Genomic DNA, 16,618 nt, shown 5'->3' with positions numbered 1-16,618 from the left:
TCCTCTCCAACATTTGTGGTTTCCTGCCTTGTTAATTTTCCCCATTCACACTGGTGTGAGGTGGCATCTCATTGTGGTTTTGATTTGTATTTCCCTGATGGCAAGAGATGCGGAGCATTTTCTCATGTGCGTGTTGGCCATGTCTATGTCTTCCTCTATGAGATTTCTCTTCATGTATTTTGCCCATTTCAAGATTAGATTGTTTGTTTCTTTGCTGTTGAGTTTATACATGGAAATCTCCCCCATGTCTTCCTCTGCCCTGAAAATTTATGTCTTTGAATTGTTGAATCACATTCCATGTGTGGACATACTCGAACCTTTTACCCATTCACCATTTGCAGGACATATTTGTTGATTTTTAATCTTGACAATCATCACAAAACACTTTGGGACATATTTTGGGTGAACATAAGTAATTCATTTATAGCATTATCTAGGAACATGAAGTTTGTATTGTATCATTAAGATTTTGTTTAGCTCTACGAGAAACTGCCCAGGCATGTTCCAAAGTGGCTGGGGCATTTGGCATCCCCCCAGCAGTGAAGGAGAGTTCCTGCTGCCCCACATCCTGGGCACCATCTGATGTTGACGTGGTATTGAATTTTACCCATGCTGATGGGAGTCTGGTGCTACCTCACTGTTTCAGTGTGTAATCCCCCAGTGACTTATCATGTGGGAAATCTTTACACAGGTGCAATACTTCTCTGTGTACATTTGTGGTAAGGGGTCTGTTCACATCTGTTCACCCACATCACCCAAATTCACTGATGCAGGCGGAGCATCTTCCCAGTAATGGTGCAACATCCCCAAATCTCATATCCCATAAAAGGATTCATGGCCAAAGGCCCCAAATTCCCTCTTTGACAGAACCATTCTCTTCAACTGCACAACTGAAGTCTCAGCTGCTGATGAAAAGATCCCATCCAGCTCTGAGAATGGAATTGCCCAGGGCCTGTGTCCTCACACCATGAACCACTGAACAGGAGAATGTGACCAGGGAGCTTCCCTTCCCATAGTGGTGTTGACTCTTTCACATCTCACTTTCTCTCCTGCCCTTAAAGCTGAGCCTTTCTGAGCCCCTGAGGAGGTTTTGGCTGCACTTTCTCATAAATTTAAATTACTGTGTAAATGTTACTACCCATATACAATGAACAGTAATAGTCAGCCTCGTCCTCAGGCTGGGCGACTGTGATGCTGAGGGCGGCGTTGTTCCCAGAGATGGATCCAGAGAAGCGATCAGGGACCCCAGAGGGTCAGCTGTTTGTCCTGTAGATTATTGTGTGAGGAGCCTGCCCTGGGGTCTGCTGGGACCAGCTGGGGTAGTTACTTATAGTGACTGACCCAGAACTGAGGCCACATGTGAGTGTGACTGTCCCTCCTGGAGACACTGAGAGTGATGGCTCCTGGGTGACCACAGTCTGAGAATCTGCTCCTAAAATCAAAAGGAGAAAAAGGTGTAATATGGGAGACAAGGGTCACATGAGTCCCTGTTTTATGAGCTCCCCACACATGCAAAGTCTTTTCCCTGACCTGAGCCATAGGCAAGGAGCCCAAGAAGAAGCACCATCCAAGCCATGGTGGGGACCCTCACAGATTGCAGCTTCCTCAGATTCCTGGGATGGAATGGGGTGTCTCTGGACCTTTTCATGTCTCCTGTCCTATGAGGTTAAGAAAGCACTTCATGCACATCAGCTTCCTCTCTCTCTCTGCCCTAGAGGCGCCAGCATGTCCCCTAGGAGACTTTGAAATGATCAGATAATGGGACCTCAAACGCACAAATGATTGCATGGTGACCTGAGACACTGGGTGTCAGGAGGACGTCTTTCAGCAAATGACTGCCATACTGTCTCTAGTGACCTCTGTCCCAAGGTTCTTGTCAGGAAAGCCTGAGAGCTGAATGAGGAGATGGAAGTGTTTTCACCCCCTGGCCTCATATCTACTTCACCTCAAATCTAACCCATCCCTGGAACATTCTCTTCCCTCCCCAGTGACATCCTCTCATCTGTCCTTGGAAGGTCTTAGCGGTGCCTCTTCCAGCAGTGAGAACACTGGGAATCTCAGAGCCCTTGTGAAAGAGGTAGAGGCACTGGTCTCCTCTCAGTTAATCATGGACCCTGTTGCAGTAGTCCCCGGGGAGCCGAACAGGGATGTCTCTTTATCAGAAATGAACATGACATTGTGTGAACAGGTGATGCTCATGGAGCATTTTGTTTTTTTGTTTTTGTTTTTGTTTTTGTTTTTTCATGGAGCATTTTGAACTCCATTCCCCTTTGTGTTCTGCTGATGATTGTATTGTATGATTGTCCTGTCCATCCATCATTCCATGAAAATCATGTCTGGACTGGTTACTCCATGACATAGCCGAGGACAAATTATGAGGCCTCTGTGATTCAGAGCTGAGAGCTCTTGTGGCTCCAAGGCCCTAGGTGCAGGAAAGTCACCCACAGGGAGGACCCTGCTTGCTCTAGTGTGCAGGGGCCAGTGATAGATGTTCCTGGTCTTCCTCACCCAGCTCCTGACTCCCAGGAGCAGCCCACTCACGGCCCCTGCTGGCCTCAGACACCATGTCCCCCAGCCTGTATCAACCTTCCCAGTCCTCCTAGAATGGCCTCTGATCTTTGCAGTTGGACCTCTGATGTCACCACCCAGAACAGTAGAATGAGCAGGTCAGCTCTGTGGGGTTGAGCCATTCATTTCTCCAGGGCATCAATGCCCTCATTTAGACAGCTAACTGAAATATTTATGTCTCAGTATGTTTCATGATTTCCTGACACTGGAGTTTGTATAGGCCTTGTCCCTGCATCATTATTGGGATTTAATGCACTTGAAGTGAGCTCAAGATTTAAAGTCTCTAGAGAAGCCCATTGGTTCAACCTGGGTAATATTTCTACTTGGGGTACCCTTATAAGCTGACTTACTTGGTTTTTGTTGTTGTTGGAAGGATCTCCTGTTAGGTTCACCAGCCCTCATGTGCATGTCTTGGCTTTTATCTCTGTCCATGCAATGAGAGTATCATGCATTCAGGGATGACATGTCCTTGGTCCTTGGTTACTTCTGTGGCTTCTCATTTATTCTTGAATATTACCCTTACAACAATTATTTTGTAAGGACTTGTTGATATGTTTAAGATATTTTTGGTCAACTTGTGTAATTTTGCTCAGTACAAAGGTTGATATTAAATAACATTGCTCTAAATGGTCTATAAAATTGATATGCTGAACCTGGCTGGCTCATTAGGTTATGTTTCTTCCTTCAGCTCTGATCATGATCCCAGAAATTTGAGATAGAGGCCTGCATTGGGCTCCTTGCTCAGTAGGGAGTCTGCTTCTCCCTCTCCCTCTGATCCTCATCCTGCTCCTCCTCTCTCACTCACTCATTTTCTCAAATAAATTAATAAAATCTTTTACAAGAATTAATATGATACCAATGCACCCTCAGTTTCGCTGCCACTTACTTCCTGAAGGGATAACTGATAATACTGTCCTAGATTTGCTCTAGTATTTTATATACACACACTCCTATTCGTACACACACCTACACAACACATATATATTACATAACACAATCTTGATTTTTATGTAGTTCCATTGCTCCTCATAAAACATAATCACTGGATTTTTAAAAATATTTTTTAAAGATTTCATTTATTTATTCATGATAAAGAAACACAGAGAGAGGCAGAGACACAGGCAGAAGGAGAAGAGGCTCCAGCAGTGGGCCCGATGTGGGACTGGATCCCGGGACTCCAGGATCAAGTCCTGGGCCAAAGGCAGGTGCTAACCCGCTGTGCCACCTAGGGATCCCCTAAACATTGATTTTTGACAAGCATTAGGATTCTTGACAAGCTTAGGATGCTCTCAGTTTGATTCATAGTTCATCACTTATTCATAGGTTAATTTACCATAATTTCACTTTTCCACAGAGAAATATTCAAGTTGGTTTCAATTATTTCTTATTTTAACGTGTCTTAACTAGATGTACCTGTATATTTTAACTTGGAGTGTATTAGCTAGATAATTTTCATTAGAGTTGACCTCAAAAATTTGTAATGGTGATGCAGGTCATATATCTATATATATTTAATATTAAAAATAGTACTTAAAATTTATGTTCCAAAATTGATTTACCAATTCATACTCTCATCATCACAGTATGAGATTTCCTATTTCAGCAGACAATTTCAGTGGAAAAGTCAAACTTAATATCTTCCAATTTTATAATTGAGATAACTTCATTGTTTAGTTGTAATCCACTTATTAGTGATACTACCTAGATCTATAAATTGGTTTTTAGATTATATTATATTTCTAGGGCTGCCATAATAAAGCACCACAAAATCAGTGGCTTAAAACAATAAAAAGGCATTTCTGCTGTTGATACACACCTCCACAGTCTGTATGGAGGGGCCATGATCTGTTTGGAACCTTCAGAGGAGTCTATCATGCCTCACCATAACTGTAAGAAATTTGAAGACAATTTTTGGGGTTCCCTGTCTGCAGCTGCAGAGCCACAATCTCTATCTCCACCCTCCCATGGATCCCTCCTTGTCTCCATCTGACTGTCATGTTACAAGCACAGGAATCCGTTCAATTAGGAGGTCACCCCAACCCCTTCATCACCACATCTGTACGAATTACATCTGCAGCACCCTTTTTATTTAAGGTCACATTCTTAAGTCCTGAGGTCTACAATTTCAACATATATTCTTTGGTAGGATACAATTTACATGAGGATATTAGGAAAGATGAATCCTTTCCAAAAAGACTGATAATAATCACTATGATTTATTTACTATTTACTGATTGATTGATTGATTTATAAGTTTATATTTATTCATTCAAGGGAGACACACAGAGAGAGGCATGGGCACAGGCTCTGGGAAAAACAGGCTCCATGCAGAGAGCCTGACATGGGATTCCATCCCAGGAATCCAGGATCAAGCCCAGAGCCGAACTCAGCAGTTCAACTGCTGAGCCAAGCACGCATCCTTTTTTTATTTTTAAGATTATTATTACTATTTTTAAATATGCAATGCAGTTGCATTGCGCTGAAATACAACCCAATAAAGTGAACATTAAGAAAATACAAAATGAGGGTTTTTCCATTATTAATTTTTTATATGTAAAGGAAGGCTTTTAATGTTCCTTTTTTTTCTAGAGGAAATGTATTTAGCCTCAATCTATAGTCCTGATCCTACAGACATTTTGTAATACAAAACACCTGAATTTGTCTCTTTGTGAACTAATGCCTCCTGAGTCACTCATACATTTATTCAATGTTAGGACTCACACAGGGATGGAAATCAGTCCAGAACCTTCCCAATGCTCATCTCCCCATGGCCAGTCTGCATTTATAGTGCTCTGGGTTCAGGTGTTTGACCATGAGATGTCAGTAATCACATGATATTTGTATCCACACTGGATGAAACAAAGTATATGTGTCCCTTCCTCATCTCTCTCACTGGGCCCAGCACCACTATAGTGTAGCCCCCAGGGGTACTCAGTCTCGTCCTCAGGCTGGGCACTAAGAGATCGGTACGTCAGATTTGCTCCCAAGAAGGGAGTCTGAGAAATCAGTATTTGTTGTTTTTATTATAAATAAATGGCCTAGACTTGGCCAATTTTTTCCTGGATCCAGTATGGATAGTGTCCTGTGCTCGTGGCATTGTTGAAAGTGACTGTCCCTCTTGGGGACATAGCCATGAAAGCTCCTGAGTCACCATGACCTGAGAATTGGTCCCTGAAATGAAAATAGACCCTTTTTAGGAATTAAGAAGAAAGGCAGATGGATCCCTCCTAAGGGTGCCTCTCAAATCTCCATGAATTGGTGAAGTGGGTGATGAGGGGGAGGAGAAGGAGAGGAGTCAAGATCATGGTATGGAATTTCCACAGATTCCCTGGCCTTAAAACTGGCCCTGGTCTCTGGGATGTCTCTTTTCTATTTAAGTTTTTATTTCCAAATATCTAACACAATGTGTAATAGGAGTGCAACTAAGTAATTCAAGACTTAAATAAATGAGCCAGTGCTCATCACAAGTGCACTTCCTTCATCCCCACCACCTTTGTAACCCATCCCTCAACCCACCTTCCATTTGTTTTTTTAAATAAATTTATTTTTTATTGGTGTTCAATTTGTCAACATACAGAAAAACACCCAGTGCTCATCCCGTCAAGTGCCCACCTCGGTGGCCGCCATGCAGTCACTCCCACCCCCCTCCCACCTCCCCTTCTACCACCCCTAGTTCGTTTCCCAGAGTTAGGAGTCTTTCATGTTCTGTCTCCCTTTCTGATATTTCCCACTTATTTTTTCTCCTTTCCCCTTTATTCCCTTCCACTATTTTTTATATTCCCCAAATGCACGAGACTATATAATTTTTGTCCTTATCCGATTGACTATTTCACTCAGCATGATACCCTCCAGTTCCATCCAGTTCAAAGCAAATCTACCTTCCATTTGGTAAGCATTAGTCGGTTCTCAAGATTTAAAGGTTTGTTTCTTGTTTTCCTCACTTTTTCCCCTATGATATCTTGTTTCATTTCTTAAGTTTTACATTAGTGAAATTATATATTTGTCTTTCTCTGTTTGACTAATTTCACTTAGCATTATACCCTTTAGCTCCACCACGTCTTTGTACATGATAATATTTCATCATTTTTATGGCTGAGTAATAGTCCATCATATATATATATATATATATATATATATATATATATATATATATATATATTATTCCATCATCATTATATATAATATAATATAATATAATATAATATAATATATAAATATATTATATATATATAATATTCCATCATCTCTCTATATTCATTTATCAGTTGGGCTCACACTATAATTTGGGTATTGTTGGAAATGCTGCTATGAACCTCAGGATGCATGTATCCCTTTATCCCTTTAAATTAGTATTTTTGTATTATTTGGGTAAATAACTAGGAGGGTAATTGCTGAATCAGAGTATTTCTATTTTTAATGTTTTGAGTGGCCTCCAAACTATTTTCCAAAGGAGCTACACAAGTTTCCACACCCATCAAGAGGACAAGAGGGTTCCCCTTTCTCTGCATCTTTGCCACACCTGCTATTTCCTGTTGTGTTTGTTAGCTGTTATGACTGGTGTGAGGTGATATCTCAGTTTAGTTTTGATTTGTATTTGGGACGTTTCTTTTATCTCCTCCTCGGCTCCAGGGATGAAGAGCATGCTTGGTGGTATATTGTGCAAATAGGAGCCCACAGTGCAGGGCCCAGGCAGGTGGAACCATTTCAGTGGGTTTCAGGCCTGGCCAGCTCTGAGCAGGTTCACAGCGCCCCCTGCTGACAGCCTCAGGAGATCGGTCAAGATGGTGGGAACTGTGCAGAAGGAATGGAGCCCATTTTTGTTTTCAACAAATAAGCCAGAAAACAAACAAATAAGGAGTGTTATCTACTCTTGAGTCCCTCTGGAGAGTTTCTTTTTTTCGATGACTTCTGTTATCTTTTTCAGGTGTAAAATTTCCATTTGGTTTGTTTTGATGATTTCCCTTTCATTTCTGCATTTCTATTTTTTCCATTTGTTTGAAGAGTGTTTGTAATTTTACATCACATGGGTTTTATGATTGTTGCCTAAAACTACCTCTCCAATAATTATAGCATGTGAGTGATCTCAGTGTTGGTGGCAATAGATTCTCCTTTCTCATTCAGAATTGTATTTTCCTGGATCTTGGCATATCATATTTTTTTATTGGATCCTGGGTATTATGGTTATCATATAATGAGATGCTTGGTCCTCAGTTATTTTTCTTCAAACAAATGATTCTCTTGCTGAGGTGCAGCAGCAGGTGAAGGGTGTTTGTGTCAGCTTCCCGGTGGCTCAAGTGAAAATGTTTACCACTCTGCTGCTTACTCTCTGCTGGAGAAGGTGGGCAGTGATTGCCACATCCCAGCTCCCATCAGGTGGGGGTGTGGGACAAGCTCTTTGCTGGGCCCTGCCAACACCATGGTGGGATGCACAGGACAGAAAGGAGCTGCTTTCCTTCAGGGAGTGGATCCTCTGCTCCCCACTGCATTCCTTGTCCTCACTGACACCAGGGAGTGGAGGATCGAATGCAGGTCCAGCTCCCTTGCTTCCTGCATCAAAATTCAGTATTTTAATGCTCAGGGAGAGCCCAGTCTCAGTTCTCCAGAGTTCAGACAGTCAGCAGCATTGGGTATATGACAACAAATCAGTTTTGCCTTATACCACTGCATTCATTCTCTCTGCTGAGCAATGGGATTCAGATGAGCTACCCAGGACCGCCAAAATCATAGGTGGAAAAACCTGGAGTGCAAACTACTCACTTAGGCCTGCCTTGCCCAGAATTGTTGATGTTCCCATGTGATGGAGGCTCAATTATCTCCTGAGTCTGACACCGTGGTGGCTGGGTATTGGGGCACTGCCTGCTTCTGCCAGGAGGATATGGACACCATGTCTCTGCTGAGCAATAATGTGAACCCTGCATGAGGCACAGTTTGGGGATTCATTAGTGTGTGTAATTGGTGGGCAGGTTTCTCCAAATATTTCCTCCACTCAGGCCAACTTATCTCCATATCCTCTGCATAAGAGTTGGTGCTTTTGGACTTTTAGTGTTTTCTGGTTTGATTTTCTGGATCTCAGCCTTTGAATGTTTCTTGGTTGGAGGAACCTACAGGATCTTTCTCTCCTGTGGGGGACCTAATACAAGGAAAGGAACCAGGGTACACACTGTTGTGTTTTCCTCAATTTGTTTGAACTCTTCCTTCCTCCTTCTTCTACCATCTGATGTCTTCCTATACTTGTTTGTTGTAGTGTGTCAGAACATCTCAGTTGTAAGAGAGAGGACCTGCATGAGTGGGAGCACTTCCTACTGTGCAGAACTGGGGATCCTCATGGTGCCTGCTCTGAATGCTTTCTTCCAGGGCTAGGATGGTGGGGATCCTGCTGTGCTGCTGTGATGGAGGTGATTTATCTTGACTCTCAAGCTGTGTAAATAAAAGACAAAGAACACGATTATTATTTTTATCTTACTATTTACAGGGTAATAAATAGTCAATACATTGCATAACGAAGAATTCAATGTGAGAAGTTTTACAGGCTGGCTGAAAACCAGTAGATCACAAATGTCTGGCTTTCTCTTCTTAAATGCAGAAGAGTTGAGAAAAGAAATTTTTATTACTTTTCCCTTGTGCATTTTACGTAGAAATTTTGTTCTGTAATAATTTTATATTTACAGCAAAATTGCAAATACGGAATAGAGATCTCTTCGTTTCACCCAGCTTTTCCAAATGATAACATTTTGTGTTGTTATGAATCATTTATAAAAACAAGTACTTACCAGTGTTCTGATCATCTTGCAAAATTGCAGACTTTATCTAGATTTCAAAGTTTGTTTATTTATTTATTATTTATTTATTTATTTACTTGCTTACTTATTTTAACACTGTTTTGCCTGTAATCAATCCAACTAACAACATTGCATCTATTCATCAGAACATACTAAAATCCTCCAATATATGAATTTTCCGTCTATCTTTGTTCATGATTTTGGTGATTTGGAGACAGCTGGTGTGGTATTTTGTAAAATGTCCTATAATATGGGTTTGTCTGATGTTTTCTTTTTTTTAAAGGTCTTATTTATTTATTCATGAGAGACACAAAGAGAGAGGGAGAGACAGAGACACAAGCAGAGGGTGAAGCAGGCTCCATGCAGGGATCCTGATGTGGGACTAGATCCCGGGACTCGATCCTGGACCTCCCGGATCAGGCTCTGGGCTGAAGGCAGGTGCTAAACCGCTGAGCCACCGGGGCTGCCCCTATTTGATGTTTTCTCATGATTACGCTAAAGTTATGAATTTGGGGGAAGAATAGCACAGGTGAATTTATGTTCTTAGTGCATCACTGGGAATGCACTAAGTGTTAATATGTCATATTAACATGACATATCATTGAGCATATGGGTGGGAGACGGTGCCCCTTGGTGCTATTTTAAATGATTCTTTTTCTGTACATAATCTATGTGATGACAGTCTATTGGATTTTGGCCATTCTGATAGGTGTGCAATGGTAGCTCATTCATGTTTGCATTTGCTTATCCCTAAAGATATATTAATTGGAACAGAATCTCACAGGTTTATATCCCATCTGCCTATCTCCTTCTGTGAAATATCTGGTAATGTCTCTAAGTTACTTTTTAGTGAGTTTTTTTTCTAGTGCTTTGTTTGAGAAGTTCATTGCATAACGTCTTTCTTCCGTTCCTTCCTTTTTTCTTTCTTCCTTGTTCTTTCTTTTTTTTCTCTCTCGATTCCCTTTCTTTCTTTCCTTCTTATATGGATTTGTATTTGTGTATTTATGACTGCTCAACTCTCCAGAAGTTTGGCAATTTATCTGAAATGCATTCTGCTTCTGGTTTATTGATCTTCTCTGTTAGGTGATATTTTTGTTACTATTCAGGGGAAATGGGACACATCTTCTCTTACAGACATTTAACATCACATTTTCCAGTCAGGCAGGTCATACTAGATGTGGTTCCATGCCAGTCATGGCACCAGCTGCTCTCCATCAGTTCCAGTGTTTCTGAAACCCCAAGTGTCTGTGTTCTGTTGCTATAATCTTTGCCTATGAAGTTGGCCAAATACACCAGTGTTTCTAATGGCTTGGTGAAGAAGAAATAACTCTTCTCTGGAGTGACACCAGGGTTGGTAGTAAAAGTCCTTATGACGATCCCATCTGGAGGCTTGGAGAACACACAGCCTGAATCCATACATGTTGCAAACTAGCTTCCAAACAACAAGCCATTTTGTTCAGGCCCAATGGATTGAGGACAGAACTAGGAAGGTTCGATCTCAATTTCCCACAACTACTTGTCACCTGTACAGCGATTTCAGCATAACCTGGCACTGAGTTGTCCTCTGCCAGCGCCTGGGGTGATTACCAATCTAGGGCCATCTAAATTCAGTGTTAAAGGTTAAACGTCCCCAGAGTATCCCATAAGTCCACAGGTCATTACACTTCTGCATAGGTTTCCCTCATTACCTTGTGTGTTACTGGGTTCTTCTTTGTTGCTGTTGTTGTGTGAGTCCCCCTGTATCTGATTGTCATTTTTTGCTAACAAGCATTGACTCACATTTTTCTTTTGAGAATCATCATAAGCATTAGATAATAAAGAGGCTAGTTAAAATGTATTTCCTTTGGGGTGCTCGGGTGGCTCAGTTGGTTAATCATCCCACTCTTGGTTTTGGCTCTGGTCGTGATCTCAGGGACCTGAAATCTAGCCCTGTTCAGCTCAGCTGAACTGTTCTCAGCTACCTGTTCAGCTTGGAATCTGCTAAAACTTCGCTCTCCTCTCCCTCTGCCCTTCCCCACACATTCTCTCTCTTCTGCACTAATAATAAATTCTTTAAAAATAATTTCTTATATATTTAACATATGTGTTTATTTTTTTATGTGTTTATTCATTTATTCATGAGAGAAACAAAGAGAGGGATGCAGAGACATAGAAAGAGACAGAAGAAGGCTCCATACAGCCTAATGTGGGACTTGATGCTGAGACTCCAGGATCTCACCTGGAGGCGGTGGCAGACCCTTACCTGCTGAGCCACCCAGCCATCCCTTAATATATGTGTTTAATGCTTATATACTTTTTGAAATATAATTTCAAATATATAATATGTATATATATATATATTGATTACAAATTAGATGCAAGTATGAATATATTTTTTCTCTAAGTGAAAATCAGTTACCACGGATGACAGTATAGCATGTTACAAGTTAGCCCCCTGAAGAAGATCTTGAATCTATGAGGCAACAGGAAGACTGAGGTGATGACAATCATGTGCAAAGAATGGGAGCCAAGTAATACAAATGACCCCCCTCTGCATCTTTTCCCTCATCACTGAAAGGAACTCCTGTTGATGAGGGAGGAGGTAAAGGAAAGAATCAGGACAGGGCAGAGAAGCCCCAGCACTCTGCTCCCTGAGGACTCACTGTTGACATTCCTATCCTCCCCTCCTCAAGGGTTTTTCACCTTAGACCCAGGTAGCAATGCTGGTGATTTTTTTTAACGTGCAAATTTGCCCAGTTATAGGATATCTCCTCCTGCCTGAACATCATCTCTGAACAGGACTCCATGGGGATTGAGGATGAAATATGACAGGAGAATGTGAGTCAGAACTGAGAACTCATGAGACTCCAGGGACATCTGTGAAGCACAATCACACATCACTGAGGACAGTGCCTGCCCCCCTTGCAAGAATTTATTTATTTTCTTAGATGTCTGGTCCAGAAGTCTGTTCTCCCAGACTCATGCAACAGCGCCCCCTGCTGCGCTAACATGCTTAGCCCACCATCCTTTTTACACTACCCAAAACTCCTGGGATGGTGTCCAGACTATGCAACTGACATTTTATGCAATTGACATTTTAAGTCACTGCCCAGAACGGGAGAATCAGGAGGTGCCCCTTGTCGCCTTTGGCCCTGACACTTTTTTCTCAAATCACTAATGGCCTCCAGATATTAAATACCTGATGTATTGCATGGTGCTCATATTACCAGATATTTCAAAATTATCTGACATTGAGTTTGCTTCTTCCAGGTGCCTGAGGTCCTTACAATTCTATCATCATCCTGAAACAAGTAAGGGTCATGAGATCCTCAGGGTACCAAGGTGGTTCACACCTTGAAATAATTCTATGTGAATTCTTCTTTCCTTTGAACGTTGCTGTTGTTTTGTTGTTGCCTATATATTTTCCTGTCTGGGATAGTTCTCAGTGATAAGGCTTTTCAGCCTACATTTGCTATGACAATATAATGCCATCAAGGAAATGTGTCTTCCACTCCTACTGACTTGTGTGAGTTCAAATTTTCCGTTGAATGTTAGCCAGAAATTCTAATTTGTTTGTTTGTCTGATATACGTAGTATTTTTTTTATTTTTTTTTATTGGTGTTCAATTTACTAACATACAGAATAACACCCAGTGCCCGTCACCCATTCACTCCCACCCCCCGCCCTCCTCCCCTTCTACCACCCCTAGTTCGTTTCCCAGAGTTAGCAGTCTTTACGTTCTGTCTCCCTTTCTGATATTTCCCACACATTTCTTCTCCCTTCCCTTATATTCCCTTTCACTATTATTTATATTCCCCAAATGAATGAGAACATATAATGTTTGTCCTTCTCTGACTGACTTACTTCACTCAGCATAATACCCTCCAGTTCCATCCACGTTGAAGCAAATGGTGGGTATTTGTCTTTCTAATAGCTGAGTAATATTCCATTGTATACATAAACCACATCTTCTTTATCCATTCATCTTTCGATGGACACCGAGGCTCCTTCCACAGTTTGGCTATCGTGGCCATTGCTGCTATAAACATCGGGGTGCTTAGTATTTTTAAGGCTAATTCTATTACTTACTCAGAATGATGATTCCTATCAAGAGAACACTACTAAAGATGGACTTTTCCTCAATTCTGAGGAGTTCTTCAACCTCCCCTGTACTCAAATCCTCGTGGTCCTGCACTCCACACACATTGGACCCTAAACTAGATGTTTTGTTCAGAATTCCATGGAATTCACTGGGGTTGTGTTTCTAAGATCTGAGTCCAATGAATAGCTATTATCAACATCTTGTCTCACAGTGAACAAGAGGGGATGAACAGTAGACATTAAGGAGTTAAACTGGGGGCAGTGCCCAAATGGCAGGATGGCACCGAGTGTGGAGCTGTATTTGGATGGTGATGGTTGTAGCTTCACTATATTTAAGTCATCCAATCCATTCCCACTGTGTCCTCAAACTTATTTAAAACTGTTGATTTTCTGGCAATCTTTATAGTTTTCAGTTCACACGTCTTATTTTTCCTACTAGTTATATTCCCTCCTAAATGTTTTATTCTTTTTGAGACTATCCTAAATAGAATAGTTTATTAATGTGTTTTTTTGGGCTTCTTAATTTTTGATATAGACAAAACTACCTGATTGTTATTGGGCATTACCACTTGAACTCCAGTAGAAGATACTAGATAGATTCCATTGAGGGTTGATGATAGAATTTGTTCCCTATTTTGGAACAGTAGGAACAAGAAATGAAACAGGAAAGAATATGCGTAGGAAGCTTTGCACCCATGACCTTAAAATAAGCAATCTCACATGATTGACTGTATGCACAGGAGAAAGTAGATGACAAAATAGAATGGGTGCTGCCTTCACCTCTTACGGGGAAAATAGAAAACCCTAAAGCAGTTCTTCTTTTCCAGTTTGACATACACCTGATTTATGTTTTCTAGAACCTATGTAATCATTTGTGAAACATGTATTTCACAAGGACCAAGAGTTCTCTAATGCAGATGAAGGAGAAATAGGTCGGGTGAGGAAGGAGCTTCACTCTTTGTTCCTCACCTAGTGATTTTGGCAGGATGGAGAGGAGAGAAATGCTTCTAGCACTTTGGTTCCTCAGGATGTAGCCCCTCGGAGAGGACACCAACCTCGCTACAAGCAGCCTTTCTCTGCTGGTTCCCCAGCTCCTACTTCCTCCTCCAGGCTCTAACATCTGGAGGACCTTGATTCCCCTTCTCTGAGAACAATGATATCTAGGGAATACCCCTCAAGATTTGACACACACCTAGGACTGTTGGATTATTTGAAGGTGGAGGGGAAGAAAGCATATTTCACTCCAGTGAAGCATCTTTTTTTCTATTTATGCTGGAATCCTGCAGTTAGTAACTGAGAAGTTTCTGGTTATAAATTATTTTCAGATAATTATACCTTATTTTATTGATTCATATGTTCCTGTGCTGAAACTTTTTCCATTACAAATCAAGAAGTTACAGAACGTATTCAGTATTGTGTTTCTAAAGCAAGAGCCATATATTCATAAAGTACATAATTTTCAAAAATGTGGTGGTATCCGAACTGTATATAAATATCTAAAAAACATAGGTATCAAAACAAACACATAGGTATCAGTGGGATATGATATTTGAATAAAAAAAGGCCAGATTGTGAAAATAAGGGTAATTCATGTTGAGGAGGATGGGGACCATCTAAGTGAGTCCTTATGGAAGGAGGTTGTCAAAGACCAGCAGTCCTCCCCTGAGATGTGTGGGTCTGCCCCACCTGTGAACTCTCCAAGTGAGGAAGGATTTGAATGAGAATTCTGGGGAATGTATATGGACCTTCAACAAAACTAAGGTTCCCTTACAAAGATGCATCTTATCCATATGAGGTAGTGGCCTACTCCCATACATCGACTCCACATTTTTGCCCATCTCTGCTTCTGGTCTTAGACAAAGGCAAGCATAAGAAGGAGATGTTGGAGACAGAATTATGAAATTCCGTCATAGAAAAACGTGGTGCAGGGGAAGGATTTCTCTGGGCCTGTTAAGGAGTGAGAGAGGCGCTCTTCATGGAATTCCAGATGAAGGGGAGATTTCCACCTTGTCTTCTGAAAATGGAGGAGATAGGTGTTTGAGGAACCAAGTCAATAACAGAGGGACAGGAGCTCAAAAGTTTGAAGATGCCCAGGAGAGGAGAGGAGGTTAAGCAAAAAGTGCAGGGTGAGGGAGGACCGTTGAAGGCAAAGGGAATGGACCTCCTATGCTTGGAGTATTGCAGGTTCCTGGGCACAGAGCCCCCACCCCTTCACAGGAGGAACCTGCGGAATGTGCTGGAGTGAATGGCTAAGGGCATGAGGAAGCTGGATGGATACAGAGAACCTGGGAGAAGATTGATCCTTTCACAGCTCAGGCTACAGTCAGGTCAGAGAAGCCCCTGTGAATTGAACAACTTGTCATCTGCAAATCATCATAGACTTCCAATTTGAGGGAGCTCCTCCTCACTCCTCTCAGGAGGCTCCCAGTTCTTCTTCCCATCACAAGGGTCCTGTCCTCAGTTGCCCTCTCTGATGTTTGGTCACTTGTACAGGGACCTTAATCATGCTGATTTTGTACTCTTGGTGCTCATGTGTGCAGAGTAGAAACAGGTGGGAGTTCTGGAATCCCACATGGTGGGGGGCATGGAGTTTGGTGGGCACCATGTCCTGTAAGTGAAGGCAAGATCTGCTCTCTGAGCTACACTGAGGTAGCAGGTGGTGTTCTCATGTGCATTTTAGGTCACAATTAGGCATTAAACAATGAAGGAAATATGACAGCACAGCATCTTGGGCACCACCATGACACCTGGGTACAGTCTTGCTCCTTCTTTCCTTTTGCTCTTGGGAATGGAGTCACTCATGACATATGGGGTCTTATTTCCCCATGACTGTTCTGTACATCATTCTGGACTGGTAATGGCTTTGTCACAGGAAGAAGGAAGAGATGATGTAGGTTTCCATGTGGGTTGAGGGAAAACCACCATCCAGTTTCTATAACCAGAGGGTTATACTCACAGCACAGGAGAGTCTCAAATGGGTGGAGCTATTGTTCCGAGTCTCATTGGAGTAGGCTCAGGCCCTTCTCACATGTGAAGAAATTTAGCATCAGTCCTTCTTTCTTTTCAGCTACCCAGAGCACCCTGGTGTCCCAACAATCGTGACCTGTATTTATCAAAATGGTACTTCACAGTTGGTTTTTTCAGTGACAGAATAAGATAAACCACTTGAAAACTTTTAAATGAAAATGTAT

General features: G+C 41.7%; 1 pseudogene; it reads right to left on the bottom strand.

Annotated features, from left to right (window-relative positions):
* Positions 1–1,033: 1,033 nt before the first annotated feature.
* Positions 1,034–1,576, bottom strand: LOC111092607 (annotated as a pseudogene).
* Positions 1,577–16,618: the final 15,042 nt, after the last annotated feature.

The sequence above is a fragment of the Canis lupus genome, chromosome 26 (assembly GCF_011100685.1).
Source record: "Canis lupus familiaris isolate Mischka breed German Shepherd chromosome 26, alternate assembly UU_Cfam_GSD_1.0, whole genome shotgun sequence".
In the NCBI taxonomy this organism is placed as follows: Eukaryota; Metazoa; Chordata; class Mammalia; order Carnivora; family Canidae; genus Canis; species Canis lupus.
Note: the sequence above shows the minus strand (reverse complement) of the source record. Positions and strands in the feature narration are given on the sequence as shown.